The following is an 18,890-nucleotide window of genomic DNA, read 5'->3' as shown; positions in this document are numbered from 1 at the left end:
GAGATTGATTGAATAAGTATACGATAAACTTCTCGGAATCCTCAAATTTTGTATTCACTTTTAAGTATTTCCGTTTGTTTTGTTAAAAATAAATATTTACCTCTTCCTAATTGTATTTCATTTTTATTTACTATTTAGCAGATAGTTAACCTTTTAATCCTAGCTCCTTTAATTTTTTTTAGTTAATGGTAAAATGTTACTTAATATTCAAACGGTTTGTTTATGTTTTATTAAAAGAAATCTATCTAAAATGCTATATTTAATGCGTGTTGAGATATTTTAATGCTGTTTTTGTTTCTTTAAAATTTTTGAGTTGCTGAAAAGTTAAGGGGAGTATGTTTACAAAATTTAAACTCTGAATCTTAATGCTATTTAATTTAAGTATGAAAATATAAAACAGTATTTAAAATATTTTCGTGTAGGCTCATTTTGAAGAGTCTCAAATTAAAGTAAATAAGAAGGACCTGATACTATTCCAAAAAATTAAGACCTGATACTATTCCAAATCCTTTAAAAAATTCCTCCAAAGAGACTGAAATGGATAAATTGTCCAAAACCAGAGTCAATTTTAGATGAGCTTAAATCTAATGCAAATATAAATAAAGTTCGGCCTACTAAGCTGTACAGTGGGAGAAATTCAAAAGATGTCATTACGTTTGGACTACTAAATGATTGCATTTCATGTTTGTGGTAACCCGCATTGAGTCTTTCTAAATTCTGAGAGGTAACTCTTTAATAGGTTTTTGATAAGGGTGAAAAACGGCTAAAAACCGATTTGTCAACAAAATGGCTTTAAACCGTTAAACAAGAAAAGAAATTCAGAAAAATCAATGGATATTTTACAGTGTATTCATCTCAATGAGAAATTAAAAACATGTTCCTTGAAAACGTTTGATTAAATCCACATATTTAAAAACATTGTTTTGGTGATTTAAATGAAAAACATATAGTTTTGAATATATGCAAGAGATCCGTACCGATTACAGTAGAAAGTTGGTAAGTTTTTCTTTTTTTTACTTCTCATCGCATATTGTATGTTTAAATTTAAATGAATCAGTCAAATCAAATTTATAGAGATCTTACTGAAATATCACACATATTCTATTACAAATATCAAACCTTTTAAATAAGTAAACAGAAAGTCATTTCTGATGTTTGTCAAATAAAGTTACAAAAGATCAACTCAGTTCATTTCCTCCCTGGATTGAATATCCGCCCGTAAAATTTGACTTTACATTGCAAACAAAGTTTGCAACACCCATAACAAAATTTACTCTGACGAAACAAAGCTTTTGAGAATATATTTCAATACTATTTACTCTGCTTTGGGAACAGAGAATTAGTGGAAAAAGTCTTAGAGGAGTCAGTGAAGTTCAATTTCGACAAATAATCAAAACAAAATACATCTCTGTTGAAAATTTAAATTCCATTTAATGTTGCATCGGAATTCAAATTGTTTCTGCAGTTTATTAGTTTTATTTATCTCAGCGTAATGAGAAAGACAATGTTTGGAAGAATTTTTATGTTATTAATGTTAGAAAACAAAACAGAGTAAACATACGGTATAAAATCTGCTAAATTTACATAAAAAAAACTGTCATCTGGTGCGCCAGTATAAAACTCTGTTTATTTCACAGAAAAATACAGTTATTTAAAAGCGGATAAGTACTGATGTTATTTCGACGGAAAAAAAACTTATTTTAACAAAAAATCTCTTAATATAATAAAAAAAACTCCTATTTTAATGAAGAGACTTTTACTTCATCAAAAAACTCTATAAAATAACTATGTCAACAATGTAGATGGTGCAAACCGAGAGCAGAATTTGCATGACAAGTCAGTGCCGGTATTCGAACCCGGTCAATTGGAGGTGAGCGCTTTGTCCTCTGTTTAACTGCAGCTCTAAAGTATGAGTATACAAAAAACTGTTAAACCGTCCTCTTTCTTAAAGACTTACTTATTGAAATCATATTTAAAAGAATAAAGCGTTTAAAACTCTATTAGTCTATCCTCATAAAAATGTCTAACAATTTAAATTAACCAAAAAATTATATCTAAAGACAGATAATAATCAGATACAGTATCATTTCGACAAAGAAATCGAATCGCAATTTTATTTATTCGATTTTCAAAGTCATAAAATAATTTCTGAAAAGCAAGTGCAAGTATAGAAAATAACTTGAATGACTTGAAAAAAAAAGATTTGAAACTGCATGACTTGAACTAAAATTTGAATTTACGGTTTTAATCCATATATGATTCATATGAAAAGCAAAGGAAAAACCGTCAAATACACGAAGATAGTCTGTAAAAAGAAGGAAATTTAATTGCACACAAAGGTAACAATCAAAAACAGAAAAATCTGCGTCTTCAAAGTTTTTTTTAGGCAAAAGAAATTTCTGTATAACAGTGCAGTTTTATGTTAAGGAATCAATAAAATTATTTTTTAGTGTTTTATTAATAAAAGCAAGATTTCAAAAACGCTTTCCTCAAAACACGTTTTTTTAATTAACAGTTATACGTTCTCAATTTCAATTCAATCGAATACATTTTTTATGAAATAGTTGGAATCTTAGTCATAATCAAGAATATCTTTAAAACAATCCCAATGGACATTATGCAAATAAGCTTACACTTTCACGACTTTTGATCGAATGGTCGAGTTTTCACGAACAAGTATTTGATCTTAATAGTTTAAAGTTTAATTAGGGAAAAAAATTCATTTTATTAGAAATCAAATTAATCTCTTCTAGAATTAAGTTAAAATATTATTAAATTTTAATTTTCTTCAGAATTTTGAAAGTTTGAGTTCCCCCCACTATCAGACTTTGTGGATTTAAATCAGCTTGATTTAAATCAAATGATTTTTTTTTAAATCATTGATGTAAATCAACTGATTTTTTATGTAGATATATAAAAAATTTTGATTGTTGATTTGTTTATTTAAAAAGTTAAAAAACAGTGTTTTAAATTAATTATACTTTTATTATTTATTATTTTAAATTATATTATACTTTTATTAAATTATTACACATTAATTTCAAATTACAGAATGAAAATGTCTATGTTATTAAATTAAATAACACAGAGTTAGAATTGTGCTGTCTCTTTTATCAATAAGCATTTTTTTCTCATAATATGTTTACAGTATCTCTGACATTATCAGATTTTCTATAAAGAAATTTTGTAAAAAAAAAAAAAATTCCAATGAGTACATCGATTTTTTTAATTTTTTTTAGCTTAACTTATCTATTTTGATAAAGGATTAAAAAGGAAATTCTCTATTTCATCTAGTTTTTAAATTTCAATCATGCATTTGTTTGAACATCGCTTTCGAGTGCTTTGAAACATCGAAAACTCAGCTAACATCTATTCATTTTAGATCAAGAAAAAATTTAACATTAAATTTGAATATTTTTCACCTGCATTAGGTCAAATTAATCTCTTCTAGAGTAAAATTAAAATATTATTAAATTCTAATTTTCTTCAGGGTTTTGAAATTCTGAGTTCACCTTACTGTTACATAAACCGTAATCACTGACATAAACTAGTCACACAGATTCATAGATACTGTAAACACTGCTTTGAGTGCTTTGAATCATCGAAAACTCAGCTAACATCTATTCATTTTAGATCAAGCAAATTTAACGTTAAATTTGAATATTATTCTCCTGCATTAGGTCCAGCTCACAGTTAAGCAATAGATGAATTATTTTTGTCCTTAAAACGTAAATTGCGCTGTAAAAAAATTTACAATACATTTTTGAATGTATCCATCGTATGTTTGCAATTTGGGTCACTTTTTCACCGAAATAAAATCTATTTATAACTGAAAACACTACATGCTAGTACACTAATTATACTGAAATGCATAAACTATGTGTATGCCTCAGTTTTTAAGATAAATGTTCGTAAAAGAATACTTATGTCCCAAAGTATAAGTTTGATGTTCAGATTTATGTAATTAAATTCTAAAATAAATTGTATTGTTGCGTTTTCCGCCGAAAAAATTATTTTGAAATTCAATTATCTGAAAAAAAATTACAACTCATAAGCCTCTGTTTCAAAGATTGACAACCATAAAAATTAATTACGATCCAAAAATATAGATTCCACTGTTTATAGTAGAAAAATTAGTTTCTAAAATAAATCTACACTGATATAATTTCCTTTTGCATTTAGTAGACACAGAATAAAAATTGAAAATGTATTATTTTCATTCTTAAAACAAACTTTAGTGTTGCAAAGATTATTTTTTCATGTTCATAAAGAGGGATTATTCTAAAACTTGACGATGGGAAACAAAATTTCCTTTAAAAGAAAAAAAACTTATCAGACGTTCATTATCTGTTGTGGGTAATTGAAAAATTTCTCAAAAATGATAATTTACTTTTTCAGGAGAAAAGCAATTTTTTCATGAAAGAAAGGAGATCATAAAGTTCACGTGTCACAAGCATTTTATATTTTATAATCGTCGTTGAACAGCCGAACCAATTTTGGGTTTACGACTAGAAATCTTTAACTCCACAGCCTTGTTATATTGAACCCAATCCAGAAGACAATCGAACTCCTGGATCAAGTATTGGGAAAAATTTGCCTTCGTGGAGAACTTTTTAATAGAACCTACCCTCATTCGGGTTATTTGGAGAGGAAAAGCTCGAAAACCACTCATGGTTATCCTGATGGCAAGGGGACTCTAATCCATGATCCGTCTACTACTGAGAATACTTTACGTCAGCATTGAGGCCGGTGCGAGTCGGATGCAGAATTCGTGTCAACCAGTCATCGCTGGGATTTGGTCCCAGGTCATAAGTATATAACGTTTTCTGTTAGGTTTTCAAAAAGTTTGCATCACGGGAATACAAAGAAGACTATGAAAGTCCATCTTAATTATATGATAGCGCTTAAAATAAGCATTTCATGTAATATGTTATGTTAAATTTAATTTAAAAAATGCTTCTGAGCTACTAAAAAATTTTTATTAGTTTTGAAATAAAAAGTGTCCTATTATCATCTCTCTAACTTTGATATGCAGTTATATCTGAAATAAATAAGAAGGTCAAGTTTAATTACTTACAAATCGCAGTTGAATTTTTTATTCTGGACCTATCTTGGTCATAACAATTGGTCATGGCAAACGGACAAAGGTAATGCATGTTGAAAAAAATAGACAACGTTTTATTCACTGGAATGTCACAAAATTCATGCTTCAGAAAATGAACACAGTTCAAAGCACGTGTTTAAGAAAACACATAGAAAAAAATACGCGTTTTTAATGCTCGACCTAAATTTAACAGCTACGTGCACCCCCGCCACCTCACCTCATCTTGACACTCTGTAATCTTGTTTTATTCATTTGAATCCGTCACGACATTAGTTCCTCACCACCTTCCTTACGCATGGAGATGCATTTTACCCTGATTTGCCTTTTGGCCACTGTGATTTTCTTTTTTTAAATCTGTTTTTCCTCTTTTCTCTAGCTTGGTTTTTAAGGCTTTTCTAGTTTTGTTCCTTCCCCTTATTTTTTCCTTTTTCGGCGGAAACTTTAAATTTTTACAAATCACTTTTTTTCGTTGCATCCAAGTCTGTCAAGTCTTGAAAAATGAGAGCCTGTTTTTGATGCACTTTAATCATATCGACTGCCATTTGATTTTTGCATATTTTTAAGGCGGATAAAGTATTCTATCTGATAATACGAGAGGAATGACAGCAAGGGGACTAACCCATGATCCATCTACCACTGAGGATATTTCACCTCAGCAATGTGGGCGGTGCAAACCGGATGTGGAATTCGTATCGACTGGGATTCGAACCCGGTTCGCCGCATTGAAAGGCGAACGCTCTATCCCCTGAACCATCGCGGCTCTAGAGTTAACATTAAAGCATCACTGGCTGCGGTCAGTAAGCGGATGGGTGGCAACTTTGATCAGCCTGCGTTGGGATCCAGAGTGTTCGGTATCGGTGCCCGTTAAACTGTTCTACCATAAAGTGATTGATTTCCGGAGCAGGTTGTCGGTAAACCAGAGCAAGGGAGCCATCCCCTCTGAACAGAATCAAAATTGCGGTTGCATGTCTTCGGATTATCTCAGGTGTGTTTCCCAGACGGTCGCCAATAGCCCATTGCGCAACTCTATTTCGACGTAAATAAAGTATCTGCCTACCTACCTAAAAAATCGTTTTTTTAGTTTATAAAAAATATTCAAATGTCTTTACATCCAATAATCTTTCAGAATCGAAGTAAGCTGATTTATATTCTGATTTAAATCACAACAATCAGATATTTGCACTTCAATCACAGCAAAATACAAACTTGATTTTACTAGATGTAATTTAAAGTCAGGTTCGTTTAAGTTAGAAGTGAGAAGTTAGTTAATTAAATAAAAACCTAGATCGTTGAAAAAAATTCTAAAGTAATCTTAAATTTTAATGAGAATTAATGTTTCAGTTTATAAATCAATTTATATTTCAGACTAATTATATCATAATTGAAACTAAACTATCAAGTAAATAAAAATCCAAATATCCAAAATTTATAATCAATAAATTTTGTTCAAAATGACTAAATTTAACAATGATTGTGATTTATAAGCCTGACGCAAGTTATAAATCTGATACTGTAAATTTTATTTTATTTTAAAACCGACGCTAAACATTCGAACCAATTTTTGTGTTTACGACTACTAATATTCAACTCCATAACCTTGTAATTTTGAACCCAATCCGGAAGTCAAAGGAACTCCTGGATCAAGTATTGGGGGAAATTTTGCCTTCATGGAGGGCTTTTGATGGAACTAACCCGCATTTGCGTTACATGGAGAGATAAACCATGAAAACGACCCACGGTTAGCCTGATGGTAAGGGGACTCTAACCCATGATCCGTCTACCATAATCCGTCCGAAAATATTTTACGTCAGCACTGTGGTCGGGGTGAGCCGGGTGCGGAATTCGTATCGACCAGCCATTGCTGGGATTCGAACCCGGTTCACCTCATTCGAAGGCGAATGCTCTATATACTGAGCCACCACGGCTCTATAGTAAATTTTGAAAAAAATTTCATCTGCAGACAGTTTTTTAAGTTTGCCCGACCTAAAAACTCAGATTAATTTTTTTAGGTTAAGACTCCTTAAGAGCATTTGCCTTTTTTAGTGTATGTTTTTAGAATCTTTGTTGAAACAGAGTCAAAATTAATATACTGGTTTGGAGTTAAATATTAGTGCTAAATGAAAGTGCAAAAATGAATGTTGCATAGTTAATGTCGAACCACGAAATTATAAACTCGTAAAGGTGAACAAACTAGCTGCATAAAGGCTGCCAAAATATTAAAATAGTTATATTGCAAATTAGAATTATAATTATCATTTTTAATCCATTATAGGAGATATATTTAGTGGAGAATTTTAAGAGAGCCCCAAAAACGAAGAGCATGAATACCAAAATCAATGATAGGCAGCGTGATAATGATTTCCTAAAGGGTGAACAGATCGCCTAAAAAGAGCTGGGTTAAGATATATAAAATCTAATTCTCTTTATATATGCGTTATTAGTAAACGTAAGCTACCAACTCTAATTGTTGCAGAAATATGAAAAAAAAATATTAAAATATATTTTTAAGAAAAGCAGCTTTTACATTCAAAATATACCTTTAAATTGTTATCAGTGTTAAAAGTATTTAAATAAGAAAAATTATGCATTTGCTTTTATTTGTTTCTGTTCCTACTATTTACTTCTTAAGAAAAAATTAAAACAGGATGTCTAATTCATTATTCAGCATTATGACTTTTCTGTTGAACTTAGTAGCTTAAGGGCGTTGAAGATGATTTAATTATCATATTAACGAGCTTATAATTACGTTTACTATCTCTTATATTATTTTATCAATTTTTCATCAGATTAAACATAATTAAGTAAAATATTCATTATTTTCGCAAAACTGCTTTTCATAAGAAAGTTATTTTATCTCGTGAAGCTGATTTTTTTTATTGGTACTCATTATTCTTCGATTATTTAAACTTGTTTTTATTATTTTAATATTTCATTGAAGGTTAAAAGGCATCACCTCGTATTTGTACTATTTTAATTTGATATACCTGAAAGTCTTGGAAACAAATTATTATAATGAAAAACTTAATAAAATAATACTGCATTACACTTTTGCATTGCTGGTTTTAAAGACTTAAAGGTAAAAAATCCACTAAGAAAAATGAAAAATTTATATCTAGAGAGAGAAAAATCTAGAAATCATTTCGAGTTTTCTCACTCTAAAGCAAATAAAGAGCGAAATAATTCTAATAATTAAATTTGGATTATATTTCAGCTTAAAACATATTATTGAAATAGGATATATATATATATAAAATACAAAATACAAATTAAACAGGTAACGAAAATATGACTAATGTATATTTCTTTATCATTATGCTTGCACAACATTTTTTTGACGCAAAGTAAATTGACACAAAAAATATGAATTTAAGCGCTAGAAGTTTCTCTCAGTATTCCCTTACGAGACTCTAAACCATATTGCTTTTCTCTTATTTTATTCTGAGCAATCGTGAGAAGCTTTTTTCTGCTTTTTCAGCAATACGTATAAGAACTATGCTAGCAATGCTCGATTTTTGCAAAAACAAATCCGTTTTCTCTCGCCATATCCTATACTTTTTAGCACTCACACCTGCACCAGATTTATATATATCCCTGTTACAGGATCCGGAAAAAAATAGCATCTGTAGCTTCGAATTTAAAAAAAGTTTAACATTTTCAAAATTGTAAGGAGTTTTATTGGAAAAAAAATAAAGCTATATTTGTTCTTTCATCAGAAGTATTCAAATATACTAAATATATATATAATATATATTTAATAGAAAGTTACTTAGATTTGAAATTTATTTGCTGATATCTCTTTTTCATTAAAAAAAATTTTTTTCGCTATTACATTCGCAAATTAAACTCAAAAAAATAATACATTTGCGATCTTACAAAGTTTAGTTTATGAAAATTAAAAGGGAATAAAGTAAAAAATTAAAATTTCTATTTCGATTGAAAAAATGAACTAGATTTTATGACCGTAACATATTTTCTACTCATATTCTGCTGATGAAAATTTCTTGAAAATGATATTTAAATGTCTTATATATTAAAACCGTCTATAGTTACCGTTTTGTATGCAGAAGAAAAAGAAAGCAGAAAAGGATCACTAGTGCACCTTAGGCTCATGAAATCTAAATTTATTCGAAAATATATTTGAAAAAGGCATATTCTTTAAAGTTATTCCTTGTTGTATAAACTTAATAAAAAGAAGTAAACTATAAAAAACACTTAAACACTCCCAGAATAATTTTTAAGAGATAAAAAATTAAGCTAGGCATATAATTACACACAAAATCAGTTCCGTTGCGTTTCACTTTTGAATTGAAGTTTTTTTTTTCAGATTTTAAAGTCCAACATGATTTGTAATGATGCATTGATCCTGTATGATAATAAAACTATTTTCTTCAAAGATTGGTCGTAAAATATTTTTAATGAATTTGAATCATAATTGTTTGTTTATATGTGTACTGAATTTTTTTAATCTTTCAAGTAATGGAACTAATTTGTAAAGCAACCATGTAACATAAATTTCAACAAGGGCTTACACTACAAGAAAATCAAAAAATAATGAAATCGATAAAACTAAAACTAAAAAGAAGCTTACCCTTTTGTATAAAAATCTCAGATGAGAGAATTATTATTTTCATAGTTCATAAAAACATCAAATGTTGTTCTCTTAATAACTGTTTTCACATATGCACTTCATCATGAATACAATTACTTTTTTCACAGTATTAAACATATAATATTTTTTTAGTAATCAACGAATTTTACTAATCATTCACAATTATCGTAACTCCCACTTAATAGAACTACGATTCACATTCCATCAGGGTCCCGCAGTGGACTGATCGTTAAGACACGGTTCCCAGCAGATCACCGAAGTCAAGCATCACTGGCTGCGGGCAGTGTGCGGGTGGGTGACCGCTTGGATCAGCCTGCGTAGGGACGACCGAGGGTGTGCGGTATTGGTCCTCGTTAAACTGTTCTACCGTAAAGTGCTCGACTTCGCGCGCTGGTCGTCGGGCTACCGAAGCGGGGGAGCCATCCCCTCCGCAGAGGATCGAAATTGTGATGGAATGTCTTCGGATCATCCTCAAGGATGTTTCCCAGACCGTCGCCAATAGCCCATTGTGCTGCTCTAGTGCGACGTAAATGAACAACAACAACATTCCATCATGTTGTGGTCATTTTTTTCCATTGCCCTCCGGGAGAATGCCCTAGGTCATACAGGCATCTGAAGGGCAGATTTGTTGACCACTCCTTCAGGAGCACCATATTAGGTGGGCCAACGCTGCTTCCACAGTAAGGACAGATAATACAGAGAGTGAAAGAACATCCATGCCTTGCCCCCGGGATTCGAACCCAGAACCTTTCTGATGCAAGGCCAGTTCCCTGACCCCTACACAGGTCGGTCGACGGTTGTGATCATTGCTGTGTATACAATTTGTTGTGGTCATTCAGTGCGTTGTCCCGCAGTTGATTGATCGTAAAGACACGGTTCCCAGTAGTACCCGAAGTCAAGCATCATTGGTTGCAGTCAGTTTGTGGGTGGGTAACCACTTTGATCAGCCTGCGTATGGACCGTGGGTGGGCGGTATCGGTCCTCCTTAAACTGTTCTACCGTAAAGAGCTCGACTTCACGCGCAGGTCGTTAGGTTACATAATTAGAGGAGCCATCCCCTCTGCAGAAGATCAAAATTGCGATGGCATTTCTTCGGATCTTCCTCAGGGATGCTTCCCAGACCGTCACCACTAGCAAATTGTGCAGCTCTAGTGAGACGTAAATATAGTACCTACCTACTATTCAGTGCTTTAACAACAAAATCAATCGTCATTTTCAAATTGAGGTGACCGAGAGGCTAAATCATCAGGCTAAGACAGAGAAGGTCACAGGTTCATGTCCCGAAGCCACTGATGAAACTCTGAAACTCAGTACTTACAAGCAAAACAGTACTGAAGTCACTGAAGTAGGGCGTCTGCAATAATAGTCGGTCGACAATCTTAGGTTTAGTCACTTTAAGATTAATAAAAATATTATTTAGCAATCAAGAAATGAGCATTCTACTTAACTGAAATCAACGTAACTGAGAGCTCATCTCGTGTTGCCAGTTAACTGTCGTACTTCAATAAAGTGCTTACACGGTATTAGCTTACAGATTCTTAAGGCTCCTTAGGTAATCGGGAGAACGAACCCACAACTTTCTGTCACAAATCAAAATCCACCCCCTTGCTAAACTTGAAATATAATTTATAACTGTACTCGATCGTCCAATCAGTGCATCATCAGTGTTAAAGTTTCATGTACTACGGTTATGACTGAGGTCCGATTTCCTGTGCTATAAACTGTATGTCTGATAGGTTTACATTAGGTTACATTACATAGGTTAGATCCGGTTTACAGATTGACGGTTCAAAATTGACTTTATCCTTTTGCCTACGACACCTGATAGCACCTGCTATTTTGGATCATCAGTTGTACCAACAGTAAGCAAAAAATGTTAATATATTTATCAGTTTAAGAGCCGAGAAAGGTCACGCATGATTGGGAGTAGTACGGAGAATGTGTGTCACTGCTACCACCCTTCGTACTCGGATCTAAATTGTGGTTATATATTGTACGCATGCACCAGTAATGTCTTCGGATCCGCATTAAGGATGAATCTTATATTTCTGGTGCGACATTTAACCAAATCAATATTTGATGTAAGCACCATTTCAGGGAAGCATTTGTAGATCCTCACTAGCCGAGTGTTCTCGCCATCCGCCGAACTCTCTGTATCGTGATGGTAGTGCGTGCAAATCCAGCCGTAACCCTGGTTGTATCTTGGTGATATCCCTCTCTAATTTGTGCAACCGTTTTTCAACTTGACAAGGGCTTAAAAACAGTATTTTGATGTGAGAACACAAGCCTACATATCTATGTGTAATAAGGTCCCGCAGTGAACTCATCGTTAAGACACGGTTCCCAGTAGATCAAAGAAGTCAAGCATCACTGGATGCGGTCAGTGCTCGGGTGGGTAACCACTTGGATCAGTCTGCAAAGGGTCCGAAGATGTGCGGTATTGGTCCTCGTTAAACTGACGACGTTAAACTCGTTAAACCTCGTTAAACTCGTTAAAAGAGTTCGACTTCGCGCACAGGTCGTCAGGCTACCGAAGTATGGATACCATCCCCTCTGCAGAAGATCAAAAATGTGATGGCATGTCTTCGGATCATCCCTTGGGACGTTTTTATGACAGTCGCTAATAGCCCATTGTGCAGCTCTAGTGTGGCGTAAATGCTACCAACTACATGTAATAATGAATAAATAAATAAAAGTTAAATATTTGTGTGTTATTCGTCTGTAAACTCCAAGTTCTTTACGTGATTTTGGGGAAACAACAGTTCAGGGCTCTGTTTTCTTATTTATTTATTCATTTACGTAATTTCTTAATAGATAATTCTTTTATAATTAGAGATGTCTCCCAGGACAAGCGGTTTCACCCACCAAAGATTCTGTTCTATGGAGGCAGGGGATTCTATTCCCACTGTAACTCTGAATGTATCTTCGTGCTGGGTTTTTCTGAATTGTACTCTTCGTCTTTCTACTAGACAAAGGCTTTTAAACCGCACTTATGTAATTGAGCACACAGGCCTGCATGTATGTACCAATAAATAAATAAATTTTGAACTGTGTGTTTCATTCAGATCCTCTGTGCTTTTAATAAGACAAATGACTGACGATTCAAAAAAAAGCTTATCATATTAGAGTTTATTACGTAATTGATCTAAAGTAATCGGCTATTTGCGACGATTTGGAGTTCATCCTTAGTGATAATCAGAAAACAATACTGACCAGTTAGCCCGCAACAATAGATCTGAGAGCAAATGGTTGAAATGGAAATATCAAACAGTCCTATCTTCTCATCACACACCCAAACTGTGTAATAGTTCCTGCCTTTTTTTGCAATCCACTCTAATCTAATGTTCTTAGGCGCTACGAACATTAGATTAGGGTATATTCCTAACTAAAGGCGTGATTGGAGAAAATCCATTCTGATCAGGAAGGGTCCAAACCCTGGTCTAAACCATAGTAAACGTACTCACCACATGAAATCGTAGAACGACACTAAAGTCACCATTGTCCTTACAACTCTTTGTAAATAGAATAGATATGTCAAGGGTATACGATTTCTCTATGTTCCACATCTTGTCCCTCAATTTCCATGTTTTGGGAAAATCTTGCTCTTCCTCGTGCCATTATATTCCAACTGCTTGATGAAATGAGCTATCGGAGGAAAAAGTAAGATTAGCCGAAACGGCAAAGAAAAGAGGAAATACATAGAGGGGGGAATTATGGTTTGATTGATTGATTGATTTGTTCATTTACGTCGCACTAGAGCTGCACAATGGGCTATTGGCGACGGTCTGGGAAACATCCCTGAGGATGATCCGAAGACANAATATTCTTAGGCGCTACGAACATTAGATTAGGGTATATTCCTAACTAAAGGCGTGATTGGAGAAAATCCATTCTGATCAGGAAGGGTTCAAACCCTGGTCTAAACCATAGTAAACGTACTCACCACATGAAATCGTAGAACGACACTAAAGTCACCATTGTCCTTACAACTCTTCGTAAATAGAATAGATATGTCAAGGGTATACTATTTCTCTATTTTCCACATCTTGTCCCACTATTTCCATGTTTTGGGAAAATCTTGCTCTTCCCCATGCCATTATATTTCAACTGCTTGATGTAACGAGCTACCGGAGGAAAAAGTAAGATTAGCCGAAACGGCGAAGAAAAGAGGAAATATATAGGGGGAGGAAAATTATTTAGAGAGAGGAATTGAGATGATTATTTGCCTTATAGTACAATAGTATGGAAGTGCTTAATTGAGAAAGGTTTTACTTCAAACTAACCAGTGGAATTAGCAAGAAGAACGTGGGGAATTAAGCAAGTTTTCGGGAAAAATGACCGTCGTGCATTATAAATAAATTCCTTTTTTCCACCCGTTACCACCATTATTATCATCAAACAAAATTCATATAACTGCTCAAACCAAGCCATACTACCTCAACGACACAGTACTGTAGATTGCATACAAGTAGAAAAAAAATCTTCAAGCATTATTTATAAGTGGTAAAATTTCAACAAATGTTGTTCAACATATTGGTCTTATGAGTATATAGAAATTGTATTTATTGAACAACTCTTAGCGCATACCATCTCAATTACACATTTCCGTAGATTGCAAGCATAAAATAGGAAAAAACTTCAAATATTATCAATAAGTGATAAAATTTTGAGAAAAGTTGTCCAATATATTGAAAATTGAGGATCTCATGTGTTACTAATGCTTAATTTACTTCCAGAGCCTGTTTTCCAAGAATTTGTAGCTAAATAAGGAAGTTTATTTTATTGTTACATTAGTAAATATATTTTATGCTAAAGTTTTAATTATAAATTTAACTTATTAGTCGAGTAAAGTTAGATTTTTTTCTTATTTTGAAAAAACTATACCCAAAATAATTTTTGATGGAAAGCTTTGTTACGCTCTCATAAATGATACCTGAAAACTCCCAAACTCTCTTCAAAACTCTCCTTTTTAGAGGAAAATAGGGGTGAGTTTTAATAAAGAATTTTAAGTAGCATTGTTTCGGATATTTCTTTTTTCTTTTTTTTTTTTTTTTTTTTTTTTTTTNTTTTTTTTTTTTTTTTTTTTTTTTTTTTTTTTTTTTTTTTTTTTTTTTTTTTGTTGCACTGAATAGAATGAGTTCAATCACGAGAAAATCGGATGAATAGTTTAGAAGTTGCTGTACAAAATAAGGGTTTTTTCGTTTATAAAATAAGGCATTTGTTTACGAAAAGAACAAATGTTTGCTTGTACCTATCTACTCATCGAAAATATCTATCAAAACAAACGAGACATTGTTTCCTGTGTATTTTTCTGAATGGAATGAATTTACGAGTCAATAGAATGAATAGCTCAAAAGTTATTAGTGTTTTCGTGTATACGTGAGAAATATTAGCCTTCAGCTATTGTTTACAATGGCAAAACAAGGTTTCTCATAAAAATTATCCCAAGTTATTAATTGTTCAAGAAAACTTTCTTTTGCTATAACTACTACACTAAATCAGTTGCATATGTTTTCTAAAACTTTTTGCTTTTAAACCAATTTGTTCCTTAAAATACCGTATCACTCGGAGATGATTTGATTAAAGAAATATTATAATTTTAACACATTGAAATTCAATTAGTTTCATTACAAATGTTTAATTATAAGTTAACCTATAACAAACCTTTGAAACTTAGCAAAGATCTTAGATGTAAAATCGATGCAAATTTGCATTGTATTCATCAGAACATACTGAAAATCGAAACTTTTTTCTTGTTAATTTTATTCCTTTCGGATATTTTCCTAACTATTTAAGTTCAAAAAAGGGGAAAAAGTACAATAAATTAAATTCGAGTAGAAAAATAAAAAGTTTGTATCACTATAAAAATGAAACCTTCTTTCATTAATGAAAAAAAAAGAGCGACAAAATTGCTTAAATTGCACTGACGACTAAATCGAAACTTTTTTTTGTTCAAATTTCGATTGAAGCAAAGCAAAAAAAATAGTGTCATTTTTTTTTTAATATTTAAAACAAGCTTGTATGTATAGATGCTACTGAGAAAAACTTTGATAACTAACTCAGCATTTTGAAATATGTCTTCTATTTATCTTCTGAATAATAAATTTCAAAAAAAAAGTTTCTTAAGAGTCATACTCTTTTTTAAGTAAGCAAAAAAAAGTATTATTTTTAAAAAAAACAGTTCAGTATTTCTTTTAAAGTTTTTCTTATATCTTGGAGCTATTGATACAACTTTTTAAATTACATCTCTAGGAATACGATTTCCATTATGTGAACGTGGAGAAAACAGAATATCTTTCCTAAGGAGAAATAACCCAGTAACTAATTAATATATTTATTTAATTTTATACATTAAAGTGTATTTCTATTAAACCAAATTAATCAATTTTAAATCTTAAGTACATTTAAAACTTAAATTTTAGAAAATTTCAAACTTTGAAAAAGTTTTGAGAATGTAAAATTTGGTACTAGAATTATTGGTACTTCCATAGAAAATTTGGTACTTACGTATTTAAAATGTAAAATTTGGTTACTAGAATTATTAATGCACATTTTAATGAATAAAATGAAACAAAAGATATTTAAAAATATTAAATTAGTTTCCTAATAATTAAGTAAATTGCGCTGGCATAATTCCCTTTAATTAACAATGAATAAAAAAGAAGTATTATTCTTCTCTCTTAAGAGAACCTTTAAGTCTCCGTAAATTCCTAGAAATCACACTATTGCCTATTACCAACTGTAAATTTGCTTTAGCAACATAAAGCGCTTAGCACTTTCCTTGTTTCAAAAAGAAATCCTAGGTATAAGTTACTATATATGATAACTTTTATACATACAAATGGCAAGTATTTTAGTATATCTCGGTACATTTTTAATTATTTCTAGGTACAAAATGAAAATATTTCAGCATGCCTCTATATATAACTTATTAAGTGCAAATAAAATATTCAAATATATCTCTGTAAATTTAACTTATCTTTAAGTGCAAAAAGAAAAGATTTCAAATAACCTGCATATATTTTTATTTACTTATGTACTCTAAATATTTTTAAATATATTTATATAACTGTTGATAACAAAAAATATGTAATAAGTTTTACATCAGCTTCCAAATTTTTATTAGAATCTATTAAAAAAATTATGCTTAGCTATGTCAAATTTTCAGTTAAAACAGAAAACAAGATTCTAACTTTAAAGAAAAGAATAAATTTAAACATCGCTATTTTTAAGTGTAAAATATTTTAATACTATTTTATTGTAACAGTAATCAACATAAATCTATAAATGAGCATTTCAGATATTTCGCAAACAGCTATCTTAGTTCAACATAAAATTTTTACTACATCACTTACGGCATATAACCACTACTTCCACAAGCACAAACCCCTGGTATTCCAACAATAGGCCGCCTTATATAGAATGTCGAATTTAAATATTCCTGAAGTTCAGGCAAACTCCTGAATATTTTGATATAAGTTTTCAAATTTGGAAAATCATCCAAAATCGTCCTTGAAAACAGCACATGAAAATCAAACTTATTGTAGATCATAAAATCTACATGAGAAATATTGCTTCCTCCAAAGAAATTTCTGTCTCTAAGAAATTTTGAGTACAATCTTAGAGAATCTCGGGCCACTTTCAAAGAGTACTTTTTTGCTTCATCAGAATCCGAAAGTCCAGCGCTTTGAAAGAATAAAATGCCAAGATCCTTTATTTGCTGTTCAATCAACGAAATACGTAATTTCTCTTCCTCGGTTTCTCCATTCAAATCATATTTTTGAGCCAAGTACCTCAAAATAGCTGTACTCTGCTTGAGTTTGATTTTATCATCCAAGTAGTACGGCAAATTTAAAAAATCCAAGTCTAAGGTAAATTTTTCTTCTTCCCAGGTACCGTTCCCATGTTCCCATATCATGGTACCTCTTGTCTTCAAATATTACATTTTTATAGTGTAATAAGCATCTTATGGGCTCTCCAAGACCACGGAAAGACCAATAGCCTGGTTTGATATCACTCATTTGGAAGAGAAGATAATAAATATCTTTTAAAACTGAGAGCTTAAGCGTAAGGGAAAATAGCGTAGAGGCAATATCATCTACTTCCTTTTAATGTCCTTGTAGTAATTCAGGAAGATGAAATGATTGTTTGATTGTATCTTAACGTATGATTTATTCAATAGTTTGATGGCTCAAAATCTAGAAAAGGGATAAAATAGTGAGGGAAAACAACTGATTAGAGGGACACGATATTTGCAAAGAAGGAAATTGGACTGAAATATTTTTCCTCACATTTTTGATATTTTCTCCCGATGATGTTAAAACTTATTTTTAACGAGTTTTTTTTACTGATTTTGAATTTAAACGTTAACTGTAAGTTGAAAAAAATGAAACATTAACAAAATTAACTCCAATTTTTCTTTTAAAAAAGCTATCAAACATTTCTAAAATACAGAGTGCACATAAAATAATAAGAGGTGTTTAAAGCTCCTTAACGCATGATGTAAGGAACGAAACTTAATACTTCGGCATATATACTCAACACCTCTAAAAAGAAAGAAAACTTCGGTCAATTAGTAGTCCGACGAAACGAACATTAACTGCGCAATGGGGGAAATACGAAAGATGTCACAACGCCTGGACTACTAAACTGCAAAGTGAGGAGAAATACGATGTATTTAATAACGTTCGGAATATTAAAGTATCGTATTTTTTGTTCATGATAACCCGTGAGAAAGCTTTTTCTCTTCTAGGAGTATGTTGGCATGCACCACATAGTACGAAGTGTTAGTTTCTTAAAATGTAATAGGCTCTTAAATTTAACGGTACGTAATAATTTGACACTAAAAGCATAACTACTTAAACTATGTCATTTTATTTTCCCTGGTGACAGAGCTTCGAATATCAGTCCTAATGATTTTCATAAACGGAAAAAATCTCCTCAATTTGGAGATTATAAAAAAAAGTTTAAACACTTTTAAAATATTTTAGTAATTTATCCGTTCAAAAGACCTATATATTTATTTACGTTATAATAGTATATATAGTTTGAAATTATTGTTTTGCCTGGAATAAAAGGCACTTAAAGTGCAGCATTTTTTTCCTGGGCGAAATAGCTTCTATAAAAATGTTAAGTAAACAAATCCAAAATTCTGAAAAACATTTGTAAATCATCATT

General features: G+C 31.6%; 1 long non-coding RNA gene and 1 pseudogene across 3 annotated transcripts in view; both read right to left on the bottom strand.

Annotated features, from left to right (window-relative positions):
- LOC107445494 (uncharacterized) overlaps positions 1-9,923 on the bottom strand; it is an 81,204-nt gene extending 71,281 nt beyond the window's left edge. For all 3 annotated transcript variants that reach the window (XR_006225182.2, XR_001584267.3, XR_006225183.2), the window contains exon 1: positions 9,693-9,923. This is a non-coding gene — a long non-coding RNA (uncharacterized lncRNA). The remainder of the gene's footprint in view (positions 1-9,692) is intronic.
- Positions 9,924-16,869: 6,946 nt separating this feature from the next.
- Positions 16,870-17,734, bottom strand: LOC107445471 (glutathione S-transferase Mu 6-like; annotated as a pseudogene).
- Between the last annotated feature and the right edge of the window lie 1,156 nt (positions 17,735-18,890).

This window comes from Parasteatoda tepidariorum, chromosome 7 (assembly GCF_043381705.1).
Source record: "Parasteatoda tepidariorum isolate YZ-2023 chromosome 7, CAS_Ptep_4.0, whole genome shotgun sequence".
NCBI lineage: Eukaryota > Metazoa > Arthropoda > Arachnida > Araneae > Theridiidae > Parasteatoda > Parasteatoda tepidariorum.
This window is presented reverse-complemented; position numbering and strand designations above follow the sequence as displayed.